Source organism: Apium graveolens, chromosome 8, assembly GCF_009905375.1.
Source record: "Apium graveolens cultivar Ventura chromosome 8, ASM990537v1, whole genome shotgun sequence".
Taxonomy (NCBI): domain Eukaryota; kingdom Viridiplantae; phylum Streptophyta; class Magnoliopsida; order Apiales; family Apiaceae; genus Apium; species Apium graveolens.
This window is the reverse complement of record NC_133654.1, coordinates 251,367,749-251,386,376: the sequence shown is the minus strand read 5'-3', so window position 1 is coordinate 251,386,376 and position 18,628 is coordinate 251,367,749. Positions and strand designations below refer to the sequence as shown.

Sequence of the window (18,628 nt, the reverse complement as noted above, 5' to 3'; positions counted from 1 at the left end):
TTGGTGCTGTACCACTGGTAGTTCGAATAAGCTGGATTAGTTTTCAGTTATTTTTAGTTCGGCTTATTTATAAGTATGACTTATGTAAGGTAATAAACAAGAAGTGTATATTTGGCCGGCGGAACAGCCTTACTTAAAGGTTACTCCCCGGTAAGACTTAATCACTTTTGGGTTGCAATAATTATCACTTAATGGTTGAAATCACTCTAGTTATGAATGGTTCGTTTCCAAGACAATAACCTGTAAGTATGTGTGTGTGTGTGCGTGATAAGTGTGGGGTCGTGAAGCGTGAGTATTTATATATTATGGTGTAAGTTGTATGGTTGTAGTAGTTTAGAAAGTGTGGTCTCCGAGATTCCTGACCCCGGATTTTGGGGTGCCACAGAAATGATATCAGAGCCTTAGGTTATCAAATCTTGGAAACGATAGGACATAAAATACGTAGACATAGGAATAATGAAATAATCAATTAGAACTCAAGTCGAGTTCGTCGTCGGGCTACACGGGTAGTCTTGACAGTTTTACCCTCAAGGGAATTCCGATTCTAAGTTAGTAACACCTTGCCTATTGTGTCAGGTACCAGTGGAGCCTATGAGGGAGGTTGACCCTGTTGATGATGTTATGATTCCTGAGCGTGATCCTACTCCCGAGCCATAGAACCCACCCATTGATGATTCAGATGATGACCATACTGAGGATGTCCTAGAGGAGGAGACTGACCTTCCTGTCCCCATAGCTAATGGCGTTGAGATGACTCAGGGAGATGGCGTAGGCTAGAGAGATGTAGAGATGTACCCTCACCCGACTATTCGCTCTCCTACCCCACCCCCGGGGATTCAGAGCCCTATGCCCTATACTGATGATGATGAGGAGGAGGGGATACGTGCACAGATCTACGAGGCTTATGACATATCCTCTAGTGGCCCAAATTCACCTCTACCACCCGGGCGACCATACATGTAGCTGTACATGACTGGATGGTGGCTCAGCTTAACGCTGAGATTACTGCGGCATCTGCTCGCATTGTGGAGTTACGCCAGGCACTGACAGCTGAGAGAGCCACCCGACTAGGATACTCAGGGGATTTCAGAGCTGCTTCTCCAGCCATAGCCCGTAGAGAGATCGATGGGATCGAGCTCCGTACCAGGGTTTAGATGAAGATGACAGCGATTGGAGGATACATCCCGGTGGTTGATGCAGAGCTGATGTTGGCAGGAGCGATGAGGAGGGTGCGTGACCTCACGCGCAGTGACAGTGACTGAGGGACTAGTGACTAGATATGGACCTTGAAGAAGGTTAGGTGACTTGTCACCAATTTTGATAGGATAGCTAGTAGTAGATAGTGTTCCTAGCCCTTCAGGGTAAATGGCTTATGTATTTTCATTCCAGTATTCAAGACAAGTAGTAATGTATTGTAATCAGGCATGTATGAACTCGGCTAGTTATTTCGTCCCCAAGATATAAGTGGGAGATCTTATGAATATATATCTAAGCAGTTATTAAGAAAATGATGTCCATATTATTACACTTTATAAAAAAACCTGCTAGGTAATAAATGACATGTTTACATATGAATAAATTCTAAAATATTGCATCTGTGTTTACCAATTTTCATTATCAGAACAATGACACCCTGTAGAAGAGGAACCATGGCACAACCCGCTGAATCTGTTAACCAACAATGGAATGAACCTGACCCTGTAGTAAATGAAGAAAGTGAAGAGGATCTAGACTATAATGAATACGATGAGGAAGAATATGTAGAAGAAGAGGCTGAGGATACCCATCAGGGAGGGAACCCCATGAATGAATTTATGGAACTATTAAGAGAAAATATGAACCAACAACCTATTCCACCACATCCACATGCTGCCCAACAGACTGCAGCTACTGTCTTTAGGGACTTCAAATCTCTCAAACCCCCAGAGTTTCTAGGATCGGCCGACCCAGTTGAAGCACGGGCCTGGCTCAAAGAGATAGAAAAGTCCTTCAAGATACTAGGTGTTGAGGAACGACACAAGACCATTTTTGCTTCTTACATGCTGAAAGGAGAAGCTAACTACTGGTGGGAGTCCAAACGAAACCTAGAGACCGAGGCTGTGATCTCATGGGATAGATTTACCCGACTGTTCTTAGACAAGTATTTCCCTAGGTTTATGGAGACCCGGATGGAAATTAAGTTTCTGGAGTTGAAACAGGATAAGATGACTGTAGCAGAATATGAGGCCAAATTTATTGAGTTGTCGAGATTTGTGCCTGAGTTTATGAATACCGAAGAGAAGAAAGCGTGAAGGTTTCAGCTTGGTCTGAAATAGTGGATACAGAACCGAGTGGCGGTGTTAGAGCTGGCAGACTATGCCACCTTAGTGCAGAAAGCCTCGATTGTTGAAGCTGGTAGTGAGCAGAGTGTGAAGGAAAAGGAAAATAGGAAGAGAAAGATGGGAAGCCAAGGAATAGGAACTGTGAACAGGAGCCTTCCAAGCAGGTTCGTCAGGGGAGCGGCGTCCCAACCTGCACGAGGCCCCAGATTCAGAAAGCCCCCGAGTGAGAGTGTTGGCCAGGGCGGCGGATAATCTAGGGCCAAATTTCATATCCAACCCCGCGCCCCAATACCAGAGTGTCAAACCTCTAAGAGAAGACACCTTGAAGTGTGTACCCAGACAAGAGCCCCTCTGAAATGTTACCGGTGTGACCAAATCGGACACCTTGCCAACAACTGCACCCGACCCAATATAACGTGTTTTCAATGTGGGAAAGAAGGACACATGAGAAAGGATTGCCCAACGTTGAAGCCCCCAGCCTCAGGGATGAGCAAAGCTGCCTCCAACCGACCCCCAGCTGCTAGGACCTTCAACATGACTGTTCAGGATGATGTCTGAAACACTGATGTGATAGCAGGTACCTTTTTGTTAAATTCCGAACATGCAAATGTCCTATTTGATTATGGAGCAACCAAGTCATTTATATCTCAAGATTTTGCTAAAAAGTTAAAACTTAATGCCATACCCTTACGTGAGATATTACAAGTGGAAATAGCAAACAAAGAAATAATTCCTGTAAATCAAGTACACCCTAAGTGCAAGTTGAAATTAGAAGGGAAGGTCTTCGAGGTTGACCTAATCCCATTTATTTTAGGAGAATTTGATGTAATCTTAGGAATGGATTGGTTATCCAGTAACGGAGCACAAATAGATTGTGAATGGAAGTGGGTAAAGATAAGAATGCAAAATGAAAAAGAAGTAGTGTTTAAAGGTCAATGACAGAACCGGAAATTTCTGACCATGTTACAGGCAAAAAGATTGTTAAGGAAGGGAAACGAGGCCTATTTGGCTTATGTGGTAGATACCAAAAAAGGAAGTCCCAAATATACAGGACATACCCATAGTAAACGAATTCGAGGATGTATTTCCAGAGAACTTACCAGGATTGCCACCTGACCGGGAAATAGAGTTCGCTATAGAATTAGCACCAGGAACGACACCAGTATCCAAGGCCCCATATAGGCTAGCCCCAGTTGAGATGAAGGAACTAGCTTCTCAACTACAAGAGTTATTAGATAATGGAATGATAAGACCTAGTGTGTCGCCATGGGGAGCGCCAGTACTGTTTGTAAAGAATAAGGATGGCAGTATGAGATTATGCAGAGACTATCGAGAGCTGAATAAGCTGACTATTAAGAATAGGTACCCTCTCCCCAGGATTGATGACCTATTCGACCAACTCAAGAGAGCTGTACATTTTCCAAAATAGATTTGAGAACAGGATATCACCAGTTGAAAATCAAACTGGAAGATATACCGAAGACTGCTTTTCGCACTAGGTATGGGCACTATAAGTTCTTAGTCATGTCGTTTGGGTTAACCAATGCACCCGCATCCTTTATGGATTTGATGAACAGAGTGTTCAAAAAGTACCTGGATATATGTGTGATAGTTTTTATAGATGATATTCTGATCTACTCAAAGACAGAGCAAGAACATGCAGAACATTTGAGGATAGTCTTAGAAATCTTGAGGAATGAGAAATTGTATGCCAAGTTCTCGAAGTGTGAATTTTGGTTAAGAGAAGTTCAGTTTTCGAGACATGTGGTGAGTAGCAAAGGAGTTTTAGTTGACCCTGCCAAAATAGAGGCGGTATCCAATTGGGAAAGACCAACTACCCCAACAGAGTTTAGGAGTTTTGTGGGTTTAGCAGGATATTACCGAAGATTCGTCCAAGACTTTGCTAAGATAGCCGGTCCACTGACTAGACTTACCCGGAAAACAGAAAAGTTTGTATGGACAGAGAAATGTGAGAAGAGTTTTCAAGAGCTGAAAAGGAGGCTGGTGTCAGCACCAGTGCTAGCTCTTCCCGATGGAAAAGGAGAGTTTGTAATATACAGCGACGCATCGCTTAAAGGATTAGGATGTGTACTAATGCATCACGACAAAGTTATAGCATATGCCTCTCGACAATTAAAGGAGTATGAGAGCAGATATCTGATGCACGATCTACAACTAGCAGCCATAATGTTTGCCCTAAAAATTTGGAGACACTACCTATACGGTGAGAAATGCGAGATCTACACAGACCATAAAAGCCTCAAATATATTTTCACTCAGAAAGAACTGAACCTGAGGCAGAGGAGATGGTTAGAGTTGATAAAAGACTACGATTGTGAAATTTTGTATCACCCGAGTAAAGCCAATGTGGTGGCTGACGCCCTTAGTAGGAAGGAAAGACTCAAAATGATAATGACATCTAAAGAATTGATTAAAGAATTTGAGAAAATGGAAATTGACGTGAGGACGACCGGTAAAAGAACATAAGGATTATTTGAGATTAAGCTAGTGCCTGAACTGACTGAAAAGATACGAGTGTGTCAGGAAAAGAAGACGAGCGAAGAAAGAGGAACATTGACCGGTGAAGAAGTGAGATGCGAGAAGGACGAGAAAGGGATCATGAGGTACGCGTCCCGAATTTGGATTCCAAATGTGCAAGAGTTAAAGGATGAGCTGCTACACGAAGGGCACAGCTCCAAATATTCAATCCACCCAGGACGTACGAAGATGTACCGTGACCTTAAGGAATATTATTGGTGGCCTAACATAAAAAAAGAGGTGGCAGAGTGGGTCATCAAGTGCTTGACATGCCAGAGAGTGAAGGCTGAACATCAGCGACCTAGTGGACTATTACGGCCCCTGGAAATTCCGGAATGGAAATGGGAGCATATAGCCATGGATTTTGTGACAGGCTTACCAAGGACAAAGACCAATCACGATGCCATATGGGTTATCATAGATAGATTGACCAAGTCCACACACTTCCTACCAATAAACAAAAGGTACACCGTAGACAAGTTGGTGGATATCTACTTGAAGGAAATTGTAGTGAGACACGGCGTTCCTGTAGCCATAGTGTCAGATAGAGACCCAAGGTTTAATTCCCGATTTTGGAGAAGCTTCCAAGAATGCGTAGGCACCAGACTAAACATGAGTATCGCTTACCACCCCCAGACTGATGGACAAAGCGAAAGGACTATTCAGACCCTAGAAGATATGCTACGAGTATGTGCCATTGATTTCAAAGGAAATTGGGATGACCACTTACCCCTGATCAAATTTTCTTACAACAACAGCTATCACGCTAGCATAGGAATGCCTCCGTATGAAGCTCTTTACGGAAGGAGATGTCGCTCTCCCCTATGTTGGGACGAAGTTGGAGAACACAAGATATTAGAGCCAGAGTTAGTCCAACAGACCAGGGAAATGGTGAGACTCATCAGGAAAAGACTGGTAGCAGCTCAGGACAGACAAAAGAAGTACGCCGACTAGACCATAAAGGACAGGGAATATGAAGTAGGAAATTCTGCGCTATTGAAGGTATCTCCATGGAAATGAGTGATGAGGTTTGGGAAGAAAGGGAAGCTGAGTCCTAGATTCATAGGACCCTTTGAAATTTTGAGGAGAATAGGACCTCTAGCTTACGAGCTCGCCTTGCCTCCTAATCTGCAACAAGTGCACAACGTATTCCACGTGTCCATGTTAAGGAAGTACCATGCAGATGCACGATATGTAATAGTATACGAGCAGGTAGATTTACAACCAGACCTGACCTACATCGAGCAGCCAGTAAGGATAATGGACCAAAAAGAACAAGTGTTGAGAAATAAGACTGTGAAGCTGGTTAGATACTTATGGAGAAATTAAATGTTGAGGAATCAACTTGGGAACTTGAAGACGCAATGAGGAATAGATATCCCCACTTATTTTCTAATTGATTCCGGGACGGAATCCATGTTAGAGGGGAAGACTGTAATAACTCGGATTTTTGAGACCTTGTAAAACGTTTAATGAATAGTAACCCTGACGGACGGGAAAAATTTTTGAGCCCACACTATGTAATGCATGAGAAAAGGAGTTTCGGAGTTGATATTATGATTATACGTACCAAATGAGTGTATGTAAACGCTATTAGTTTTCGAAGAAAACGAACTTTGAAAAACGTCCGTATTTACGACTCATCGAGGATTACGGGAATCACAATATAATTACAAGATTAAAACCCTACGGATTTATATTCAAGTATGATAATTCAAAATAAAAGGAATAAATACGAAAGGAATTACATCGCGAATCATTTATGAGTAAGTATTACGAAAACGCTTAAGCGACCGAGCGAACGCGTAAATGATTAAATAAACGTAACGCACTAACTAACCATGGTAAGAAAGTAACCATGGTTACTTCATCAAATAGTGAGCTAACCATAGGATGATCAAGCAAGCTAGCCAAATAGTGTGCTAAGGAAGCTAACACATGTAGTTTAGCTTGTAAGCTAGCAAGCTACTTGGATTTGTCCCCAAGATTTGCAACAAGGAATAAACCTAGGATTCTATACTAGGAAAAATAAAAATCAAGTGAAAGATATCACCACCCCATTTCCTAGAAGCAACCAAGAGAAGCAAGCATAAACCCCCCCACCCCTTCATTCTTCCATTCGGCTTTTCAAGAAATTCTCAAGCTTCCTAACAATCAAACTAAGTTCAGAAAATTTTTTCATCTCTTTTTATGAAAGTTTGATGGGTGAAATAAAATCAAGAAAGTCACTAGTGAATAGTATGAATAGTAACTCCTATTTGGTTTCTTGATTTCCATGGTGGTTTTAGGTTCCAAAAATCATACCAAGCACTTACAAGACTCCACCATCCTCAAGAACACATCTCAATATTTCAAGAAAGGTAAAAATATTTGGCCCAACTTTATTTAAGATTCATTTTCAAGATCCATTTAGTATGTAGTTATAAACCTAGTTTTAGAAGTGATAGTGATGAAATCTTGATATTTAGTTAAGTAAATTTAAGGTTGATTGTTGTTACCTCAAGAACATGATGTTCTTGAGAGAAGTTTGTGTTTTGATGATGAAATGATGATTGTTGGTGGTTGTGTTAAGAGTTAGGGCGTAAAGGAAACCCCGATCATAAACGTAATTCAGTTAAAACCAACAAATCGTAACTTTAAGTTTCTGCAGAAAGTCCCGGAGATGTAAACTTTAGTTTCTTGAAAAATATCCATTTTTTATGATAGAAAATGTTATAAGGATTGTTTAGGCGCTTGAATCGCTTGATTCTGATTTACGGATCTAAAGTTATGGTCGTTTTACTAAAAGTGATTTACGCGACAAAAATTGCTACGAATTACGAACTTTGAAAATATAAAGGGTCGACTTAAAAGTGTTCATAAATCATGAAATTTTTACAGAGAGTAACATATTGAGTTTCCTAACTTCCGTAAAAAGTTCAAGTAAAAATAATGATTTTTCAATCGGAGCCGAGGCTGCGCGAATAGAAAACGTAGAATCCATAAGAGGAGCCGATGACGAAAATAAAAATGAACCTAAGATACTTAGAAAAATAAAGTGACCATGATGTGAATAATAACTTAATAAAGAAATAATAAGGGTAATACAAGTTGAGAGGGTGCATAATAAGTAGAACATGAGTACGAGTCACCGTAAATTAGAACGGGACCTAACGAAGCGAATTGTGTTTATGGTTATAGATTTCTGAGCGAAACCTAGAGCATCATCCACCTCGAGATACCCAGGCAAGTTTACAAACCCAACTCCATTTTACTGTTGTGTTGTGAAAGAATTGTTTTACTATCATTGCATAAATATCATGCTTTCCATGATACGTAGTTGTTGAATTTTGGCATAATGTAGCGATGTTGTATGATAAGTATATATCGTAAAATATTTAATTCCGCTTTAAGCGTGACATATGATTATAAGACCGAGAGTCGGTCAGGATTTTAAGATGAAAACCCGGGATTCATTTCGGTGATATTATAGGACGATTACAAGTCCATAATAGTACGTTTTAAAGGGACTTAACGTCCACTTACGAAACATTAAAAATACCTCGAACTTTTATTAAAACGTTTTCCTAACGATCATATTACCTCAACTATATTTTATTGTTCGAATAATAAATACTATATACCTATTCCTTTATTACGGGAGAAGTATACTCCAACGATCATGTAATTCAAACCCGATTATACATGAAAGATTATTAACTACGTAGACATAAACTAGTTGAGGAATATTATTTTAAATATTCTTTTAGAGAGTAAACTCATTTGAGATTTATTTATTTATCGATTATTATTAATTAATTATTATTTATAAAGGGTTTATTATTGATTTAAAAATCATAGATCCTGATTTAAAATATACTTCCTGATTTCGGAAAAATATTCGAATAATTTCAGATCGTCGGTGAATATTATCCCGACTTATTTAATATTTTGAATATAGTTTCAAGGAGAAGCTTTTCCCCCTTATTTAATTATCTATTGACAACGGTCAACTCACATCCTTATTACTTCCACCGAAAATCTCGGAAGTACATATATACATATATACACTTATATCTTAGTGAGATAAGCGGTTTCTATCAACAAGCAAAAAGCTTGGGAAACTTCGATGTGGTTCGAGTTCTCGAGATTGATAGAATTCTTTTAAAAGGACAAGGAAGGGGTAGACTCTGGTACTATGTGTGCTAGATGGACTACCAAAGGTATCGCAGGCGAAGGTACCCTGTGTACTCAGGAACTTGTGAAGTATGTGTTGATAAGTGGCATTTTATACCACTTAGAACATCTTTAAGTGGCTTAAATTGGTGCCTTGAAATCAAGTATTTTGTGCATTTGATGCGTTTTTCTAGTGTTTATGCATTTCAGGGTATTAGTTGCATTTCGGAGGAGCAATCATCAAGAATAAGCCTTGGCATGTGTTCACTAGTGCGAGAGGAAAGAAAGGGGCAGATTACGGCGAAGAAACGGAGCAAACTCAGGATTTTTCCAGTAGGGTCCTGAGTGCCCGCTCAGCTATGCTGAGCGGCCGCGCAGAAAGCTGAGCGCCCGCTCAGCTATGCTGAGCGGCCGCGCAGGGTCGGGAAAAAAGATAAAATATTTTAGACTTCTACTTCTGTTTGGCTTCCAACTTCTATATAATCTGAGTTTTATGGGACTATTATATAAGTAGATTTGGAGACGTTTTCACGAGGAAGGATCGTGGTATTAAGCAAATAGCGAAGGAGATAAGGAAGAAGACCGTTTTAGCACACAGCAACGAAGAGGAAGCTTACTTTCTTGTGATTCTTATTTCGTTGTAACGTTGGATGCTAGTTTTCTTACTTTGAACTTAATTACTCTTTTGACGTACTCCGATTTAATATAATTAGTTTAGTTATTATTTTCTTGTGTTTGTTTATCATGATTTCATATGAACCCATGATGACGATAAGTGCTATTATGGGCTAATCGTGATCATGGGGTCGCAACGGAGTTACTATGGAATTCTTTAGTTAATTGTTTAATACTTTAGTGTGTGATGATTGTATGATATCTAGTATTGGTTGTGCGTATTCGTCTTATGTGCGTCGCGAACATATAAGATAGGGTGTTAATCTCTTGTGAAGCGACGGTGGATCTTGAGATTTAGAACTTGCTATGCTAGCATAGGTTCATGTATGATGTGCATGATTAGTGGGTAACTCTAACAGTTTTATTCGCCCTATGTAATCAAAAGGAATAACTTGTGCTTAATTCGTTGTGTTGTCAATTTCTGTAGACATATAGGAACTCAACATAATTGATGCATATTCAACTTCTATCTTAATTGTGGATGCTTGGTAGAATGGTATGAGTACAATGAAAGTTGGCTTTTATCAGTTTCGTGTTATTCGATTAATATCATCACTGTCACATGCTAAAGGTAATAACAATAACTATTGAAGGAAGTTGTAATGAAGTTGTGATCTCATGAGTGTTTTAATATTGTTAATTTGAAGTATTAATTAAGTAATTAATTGTAGTTAATATTTAGTCAACAATTCTAAGTGTTAGTGTCTTAACATTGAGAAGTAATCATATGTTGGTGCGTGAGTTTAATTAAACAATAATTAGTCTGAGTCTCTGTGGGAACGAACTAGAAAGTATTCTATATTACTTGCGAACACGTATACTTGCGTGAATATTAGTGCGTGTTTTCGCCCTAACAAGTTTTTGGCGCCGCTGCCGGGGACTCGGCGTATTTGTTTAGTTTATGTACTTACCATCATTGGTCATTAGGACTCAGTAATTAGGACGTAGTTGTTACTTATTGTTTCTGGTTGTGTTTCAGGTACTTAAGTGAGCGTTTATGCAAACTCGTTCTCGTACTCGCAAGAGGACTTTAGATACAGCTGAGGAGACAGACGAAGTTCTTGATATTCCGGAGAAGATAGATTTTGAAGATTCGGATTTGGGAACTGAGCAGAAAGAACCAGTAAACATGGGTGATCGTATTATTCAGGCTGATCCAGCTCTTATGGACTTTTCTCGGCCTAAAATTGATGACATTTAGTCAAGCATTCTTCATCCGGCTATTCAAGCTAACACCTTTGAAATTAAGCCGGGCACTATTCAGATGGTGCAGAATTCTGTTTCTTTTGAAGGAGCTGCAACTGAAGACCCCAACATACACATAGGGAATTTTGTCGAGATCTGTAGCACTTTCAAGTATAATGGCGTGACTGATGAGGCTATCAAGCTGAGGCTTTTCCCATTCTCACTAAGGGACAAAGCTAAGGACTGGTTACATTCTGAACCAACTGGGTCCATCACTACTTGGCAAGATCTTGCGCAAAAGTTTCTGGTGAAGTTTTATCTGATGGCAAAGACTACTGCTATGAGGAGTGCTCTTACTCAGTTTGCGCAGCAACCTACAGAATCTATGTGCGAAGCTTGGGAACGCTACAAGAAAATGTTGAGGAAGTGTCCACATCATGGAATGCCCGATTGGATGGTGATCACTGGTTTCTATAATGGTTTGGGGGCCCAATCTCGGCCCATGCTCGATGCAGCAGCTGGAGGCGCCTTATGGGCTAAAAGCTATACTGAGGCTTATAATCTTATCGAGACTATGGCTGCAAATGAGCATCAAAACCCAACTCAGAGGATGATGCCTGGGAAGGTAGCAGGTATTCTGGAAGTCGATGCAGCCACCGCTATTGCAGCGCAGCTCCAGGCGCTGTCGATGAAGGTTGATTCTCTAGCTACATATGGGGTTAATCAAATAGCTATGGTTTGTGAGCTTTGTGCTGGTTCTCATGCTACGGATCAGTGTTCTCTTGTCAACGAATCTGTTCAGTATGTGAATAATTATCAATAACAACAGCAGCCTGTGCCAGCTACTTATCATCCTAACAACAGAAATCATCCAAATTTCAGCTGGGGTAATAATCCGAATGCTATTCAGCCACCATATCAGCAAGGTGTGAGTAAACAGTTTAATCCACCTGGATTCCAGCAACCACAGCAGTATGCTCAAAGGCAATCATACCCTCAACAGGGAAGTGCAGCTGTACCTACTAGTGCTGATTTTGATGAACTTAAGCTGTTATGCAAGAGTCAGGCGGTTGCTATCAAGACCTTGGAAAATCAAATCGGTCAAATAGCCAATGCAGTGCTAAATCATCAACCTGGTACACTCCCAGTGACACGGAAGTACCAGGCAGAAAGGAAGCTAAAGAGCAAGTCAAGGCTATTACCTTAAGGTCTGGGAAAGTTGTTGATGTTGAAAAGGCAAAAGAAGGAGAAGCTGAAATTAGAGATGAAGAAGCTAAGCAAAAGGAGAAAGCGGCGGAACCAAGGAAGACTACTGTTGAACACACTCTGCCTGAGGGTAATACAGGGGTGAAACAGCTCTATCCTCCACCACCTTTTCCTAAGAGATTGCAGCAACAAAAGCTGGATAAACAGTTCGGTAAGTTTCTGGAGGTGTTCAAGAAACTTCACATCAATATACCTTTCGCTGAGGCTCTGGAGCAAATGCCTAGTTATGCGAAGTTTATGAAGAGTATTCTTTCAAGGAAGGTGAAACTGGATGACCTTAAGACCGTTGCTCTCACGGAAGAATGCAGTGCTGTTCTGCAGCAAAAGTTACCTCCAAAGCTTAAAGATCCAGGTAGCTTTACCATTCCTTGCACCATTGGCATGTTGACTTTTGATAAGTGCCTTTGTGATTTGGAAGCAAGCATCAATCTGATGCCGTTGTCGATCTTTAAAAAGTTGGATTTTCCTGATCCAAAACCCACATACATGTCTCTACAATTGGCTGATCGTTCTATTACTTACCCAAGGGGCATAGTGGAGGATGTGCTAGTCAAGGTGGATAAGCTCTTCTTTCCTGCAGATTTTGTTATTCTGGATTTTGAGGAAGATAAGAAGATTCCCATAATCTTGGGAAGACCTTTCTTGGCTACTGGCTGTACCTTGATAGATGTGCAGAAAGGTGAACTTACTATACGGGTACAAGATCAGGATTTGACCTTCAACGTGTTTAAGGCAATGAAATTCCCTACAGAAGATGAGGAGTGCTTAAAAGTGGATGTGATTGATTCTGCGGTTACTTCAGAACTCGATCGCATGCTAATGGCTGATGCATTGGAAAAGGCCTTAGTGGGGGATTTTGACAGTGATGATAAAGATGGCAACGAGCAATTACAATATCTGAATGCTTCTCCCTGGAAGCGAAAGCTGGACATGCCGTTTGAATCTCTTGGTACTTCTGACCTCAAGAATGCTGAAGGAAAGCTCAAACCATCAATAGAGGAAGCACCTACCTTGGAGCTCAAGCCATTACCTGAACACTTGAGGTATGCTTTTTTAGGCGATGCATCTACTTTACCTGTTATTATTGCATCTGACCTTTCAGGTAGTGAGAAAGACAAGCTCTTAAGGATTTTGAGAGAATTCAAATTAGCTATTGGATGGACCATAGCAGACATCAAGGGGATCAGCCCTTCATATTGTATGCATAAAATTCTGCTAGAGGAAGGTAGTAAGCCGACTATTGAACAGCAGCGCAGACTTAATCCTATGATTAAGGAGGTAGTGAAGAAAGAAATTCTGAAATGGCTCGATGCAGGCATCATTTATCCTATTTCTGACAGTTCTTGGGTGAGCCCCGTACAATGTGTGCCTAAGAAAGGAGGTATCACTGTGGTAGCAAATGAGAAGAATGAGCTCATCCCCACTCTAACAGTTACAGGATGGAGAGTATGCATGGATTATCGAAAGTTGAACAAAGCCACGAGGAAGGATCACTTCCCTCTTCCATTCATTGATCAGATGCTTGACAGGTTGGCTGGTCATGAGTATTATTGTCTTCTGGATGGCTATTCAGGGTATAATCAGATTTGTATTGCACCAGAGGATCAGGAAAAGACTACCTTCACTTGTCCATTTGGCACGTTTGCTTTTCACAGAGTTTCATTTGGGTTATGTAGCACCCCGGCCACTTTTCAGAGATGTATGATGGCTATATTCTCTGACATGATTGGAAATAATGTCGAGGTGTTCATGGACGACTTCTCCGTCTTTGGACATTCGTATGATGAATGTTTGAATAATCTTCGTGCCGTACTCAAAAGGTGCGTGGAAACTAATTTTGGTGCTCAATTGGGAGAAATGTCATTTTATGGTGCGTGAAGGCATTATTCTAGGGCATAAGGTCTCTAGCAAGGGTCTGGAGGTGGACAAGGCCAAGGTGGGAGTCATTGAAAATCTTCCGCCACCTATTTCTGTGAAAGGAATCCGTAGTTTTCTTGGTCATGCGGGTTTTTATCGGTGGTTCATCAAGGACTTTTCGAAGATATCTAAGCCGTTGTGCAATTTGCTTGAGAAAGATGTGCCTTTCAAATTTGATGATGAATGTTTGGCGGCATTCGAGACTCTCAAGAAGAGTTTGATCACTGCACCAGTTATTACAGCACCAGATTGGACAGAGCCGTTTGAGATGATGTGTGATGCGAGTGATTATGTGGTAGGTGCAGTTCTGGGGCAGCGCAAGAATAATCTCTTTCACGTGGTCTACTATGCGAGTAAGATGTTAAATGGGGCCCAAATGAACTACACCACTACGGAGAAGGAGCTCTTGGCTATAGTCTTTGGTTTTGAGAAATTTCGATCTTATCTGCTTGGGACTAAAGTGACAGTATTCACTGATCATGCGGCCATTCGCTATTTGGTTTCCAAGAAGGATTCGAAGCCGAGACTCATTCGTTGGGTGCTCTTACTTCAGGAATTTGAGTTAGAGATCAAGGATCGAAAAGGTACTGAGAATCAAGTAGCTGACCATCTCTCTAGGTTGGAGAATCCTGAGTCTACTTCACAAGATAAGACATTAATCAATGAATCTTTTCCGGATGAGCAGTTGTTCGCAGTTCAGGAGGAAGAGCCATGGTTTGCAGATATTGTAAACTATCTTGTCAGCAATATAATGCCTCCTAATTTGACCTCAGCTCAAAAGAAGAAGTTTCTGCATGAGGTGAAGTGGTATATGTGGGATGAACCATATTTGTTTAGACAGGGAGTTGACCAGATCATCAGGAGATGTATCCCGTTCTGTAAGACGGAGGGGATATTACGAGACTGCCACTCCACAGTTTATGGTGGACACTATGGTGGTGAGAAGACGGCAGCTCGTATTCTGCAAGCAGGTTTTTTCTGGCCTACTTTGTTTAAGGATGCTCATCAGTTTATTTTAAGGTGTGATCGTTACCAAAGAGTGGGAAATTTGACGAGAAAGGATGAGATGCCGTTAAATGTGATGCTTGAAGTCGAGGTCTTTGATGTTTGGGGAATCGATTTCATGGGGCCTTTTGTCTCATCCTGCAATAATCAGTACATCTTGCTGGTAGTCGATTATGTCTCAAAATGGGTAGAAGTCAAAGCTCTGCCGACAAATGATGCAAAGGCAGTGCTGAATTTTCTTCATAAGCAGATTTTCACAAGGTTTGGAACACCTCGGGTAATCATAAGTGATGAAGGGTCGCATTTCTGCAACCGTAAGTTCACTTCTATGATGCAGCGTTATAATGTGAATCATCGAGTTGCTACTGCCTATCATCCGCAAACAAATGGTCAAGCGGAAGTGTCTAACAGAGAGATCAAGCGCATTCTAGAGAAGGTTGTTTGTCCGTCAAGGAATGATTGGTCCTTAAAGCTCGATGAAGCTGTTTGGGCTTACAGAACAGCATACAAAACTCCATTTGGTATGTCCCCATTTCAGTTGGTGTACGGTAAGGGATGTCATTTACCTGCGGAGCTTGAGCATAAGGCCTACTGGGCGTTGAAAAAGTTGAACCTGGATTTAGATGCAGCTGGTAAGAAAAGAATGCTTCAGCTTAATGAACTTGATGAATTCCGACTTCAAGCGTACGAGAATAACAAAATGTACAAGGAAAAGGTGAAGAGGTGGCACGATAAGAAGCTACATCCTAAGTTATTCGTGCCGGGGCAACAAGTTCTCTTATTCAACTCTCGTCTCCGACTTTTTTCAGGGAAGTTGAAATCAAGGTGGTCTGGACCTTTTATTGTCAAAACTGTGTTTCCACATGGAGCGGTGGAAATTTTTGAGAATGATCCGGACCAAGCATTTAAGGTTAATGGTCAGCGTTTGAAGCACTACTATGGGGACATGGCAAACCGAGAAGTGGTTAGTGCCATTTTATTGACTACTTGAGAAAGGTACGCAACGTCAAACAAATGACGAAAAAGAAGCGCTGCGTGGGAGGCAACCCATGATTTGTTGTTACAGGAACCCTTAGAAGTTAATAACCTATCCAAAAACACAAAAAAAATCAGAAAAACGGGACTGAAAAAAAAAATTCCAGTGACCCCCTGAGCGCCCGCGCAGCTCTGCTGAGCGACCGCTCAGCAAGCTTCAATGGCACCCAAGATTCAATGGCACCCAAGAGAGCACGAACTATTGATAGCAGCAGCACAGTCTCTACTGCTGATTCATCGAGGGGTACTGCTGCAAGGCCTCGGTTGAATGACAGAGCTGCGGAGGAGGAGTACACTAGGCTTTTGGGGAAGTTGATTATGAAGGAGAGAGGGTTTTTACCATCGGGGAGAGATGGTGAGTTGCTACCCATGATTACAGAGAAGGGGTGGATAGCTTTTTGTGAGTCGCCCGAAGCAGTGCCGATGAGCGTGGTTCGCGAGTTCTATGCGAACGCGAAGGCCGAGAAGAATGGGTTTTCTGTGGTCCGAGGGCTGACGGTTGATTATCACCCAGCGGCGATTCACCGTGTGATTGGGCAGCGAGAGCGGAAGCCCGAGGAGGAGAACTGGAATGAGAAGACTGCTGAGGATTTCGACTTGGATTTGATTTGTGCTACTCTCTGTAGGCCGGGCACGGTTTGGACCTTCAAGACCGGCACTAATGAGTATCGTCACTTCCCGGCGATCGCTATGAACAGGTATGCTCGTGCATGGAATGCATTTATTTGTGCTAATATTTTGCCTTCTTCGCATGCACACGAGGTCACAGTTGAGAGAGCACAGTTGTTGTGGGGAATTCTTAATGAGGAGTACTATGTGGACCTTGGTGAGTTTATCTACCAAGGAATTCTGAAGTTTTTGAGGGGAGCTAAGCATATGAACATCTCTTATGCATCCACGGTCACGAAGCTTTACCGAGCAGTGGGAGTGAACTGGCCGTCTCATGAACAGTTGCAGTTGTCGGCCGCTCCGATTGATTCGGGGACTCTGAATGGGATGCAGGAGTAGACCGGTGGTGAGCCCGAGGAGCATGGGCTGGGTTATCGTCTTCCAGGAGGGCGTCCAGCATGAGGTGCTACTATGGATAGGCCTAGGCGTGATGAGGATGGTTCTTCGAGAGCTCAGGAGGGTGCTGGGATGGCTGATACCCAGTATAGGAGGCTTTCACGGCGGATGGATGCCATGTACGAGACACAGAGCAGGTTTGCTCAGGAGCTCACCCTTGCGTTAAGGACTGCTTTTTGGGGCCTTGGAGCTGATATCCAGTGGCCAGTTTTTGGTGAGGACTCTGCATACCCGCCGCCTAATACTCCACCCACTGAGGGTGATGATGATGATGACTCCGAGTAGGTATACCCTGTGTTCCTTTCTACTACCTTCACTGGGGACAGTGAAGATTTTAAGTTTGGGGGTGGTAGTTAAGGAATATTTTATGTGTGTCATATAGTTGCATATTCATGATAGTTTAGTTCATATAGTTGCATAATTTTTGCCATATATATTTTTTTTTTATAGCTTTATTTGTTTATGATTTCATGTAGCTCATGCATATGTCATGATCCCTTTTGCGATGATTTATCGACTGAATTGTGATATTGATGCGCGTGTAGTGATAACATTAAAGTGATATTGAGTCGTGTAGGTTGATATGCATGCTAGAAGCACTTGTATTTTCACTAAGTCTTAGAGAATGCTTAAGGGCTAGATTGTTGTTATGATCTGATTGTTTTCGAGGTTAATCTATTTATTATGCTTAGAATTCGATAATAGGTTCTTAGTGATAAAGGCATGAAAAAGAAAAAAAATGGAGTAAAAATGGAATTTGTTGCTAGTTGTGGCTAGGCGTCAAATGGCTAGTAGTCGGCTCGCATGTATGCGAGTAGTCTAGGGTTGAGCAAGATGGAGCGAAACGCACTTGCTCAGAAATTTTGAAAAAAAAAAGAAAAAAAATATAGAAGAAAAAAGAAAAGAAACAAATTTTGTGATGTTATGCATAATTGATCACGAGTGGGCTCTTTGGTATTCGAGTTATTAAGTTCTTAGGGGACTTTGTGCCTAGTGACCTAAGGCTTTTAGAGTCTGGGATCCGCTAACCTAACGCTCGCTACATGGATACAATTATATAAGTCTTTTGTGGACCTCACTCATTGCACGGTCAAATAAGCATTGTTGTTGTGAATAAAAAGCATGATTCCGTAATAAGCTCCAGAATTCTTGTAGTGTTATATGTTACTTTGTGCCTAGAATTTTTATTCTTTGTATAATCATGTGATTTCCTTGATGATAGTTGAGTCATAATAACTGGTCTAGTTCCGAAGCATATCTGTTAAGCATCTGCACCCACCACGTTTCTGGCTGTATGTTCGTTTGCATGAATTTATTGATCTTTAGTCGCCTAACTGCATTTGTTGAGATGTTGAAATTTGGTTGGTTTGTTCGTAGTAAGGGGGATCGCTGCATTTTCATATAGATCGCATTCATGTATATTTTCATTTGTTTTTGAGTCTGTGACGCTTGAGGACAAGCATCGA

General features: G+C 41.4%; 1 non-coding gene and 1 pseudogene across 1 annotated transcript; one reads left to right on the top strand and one right to left on the bottom strand.

Moving 5' to 3' along the window:
- The window catches only part of LOC141676916 (cytochrome P450 76A2-like), a 29,170-nt pseudogene that overhangs the window by 5,682 nt on the left and 4,860 nt on the right, over positions 1-18,628 (top strand).
- Positions 11,212-11,318, bottom strand: LOC141681862 (small nucleolar RNA R71). Its single transcript, XR_012559281.1, has one exon. It is a non-coding gene; the product is annotated as a small nucleolar RNA R71 (small nucleolar RNA).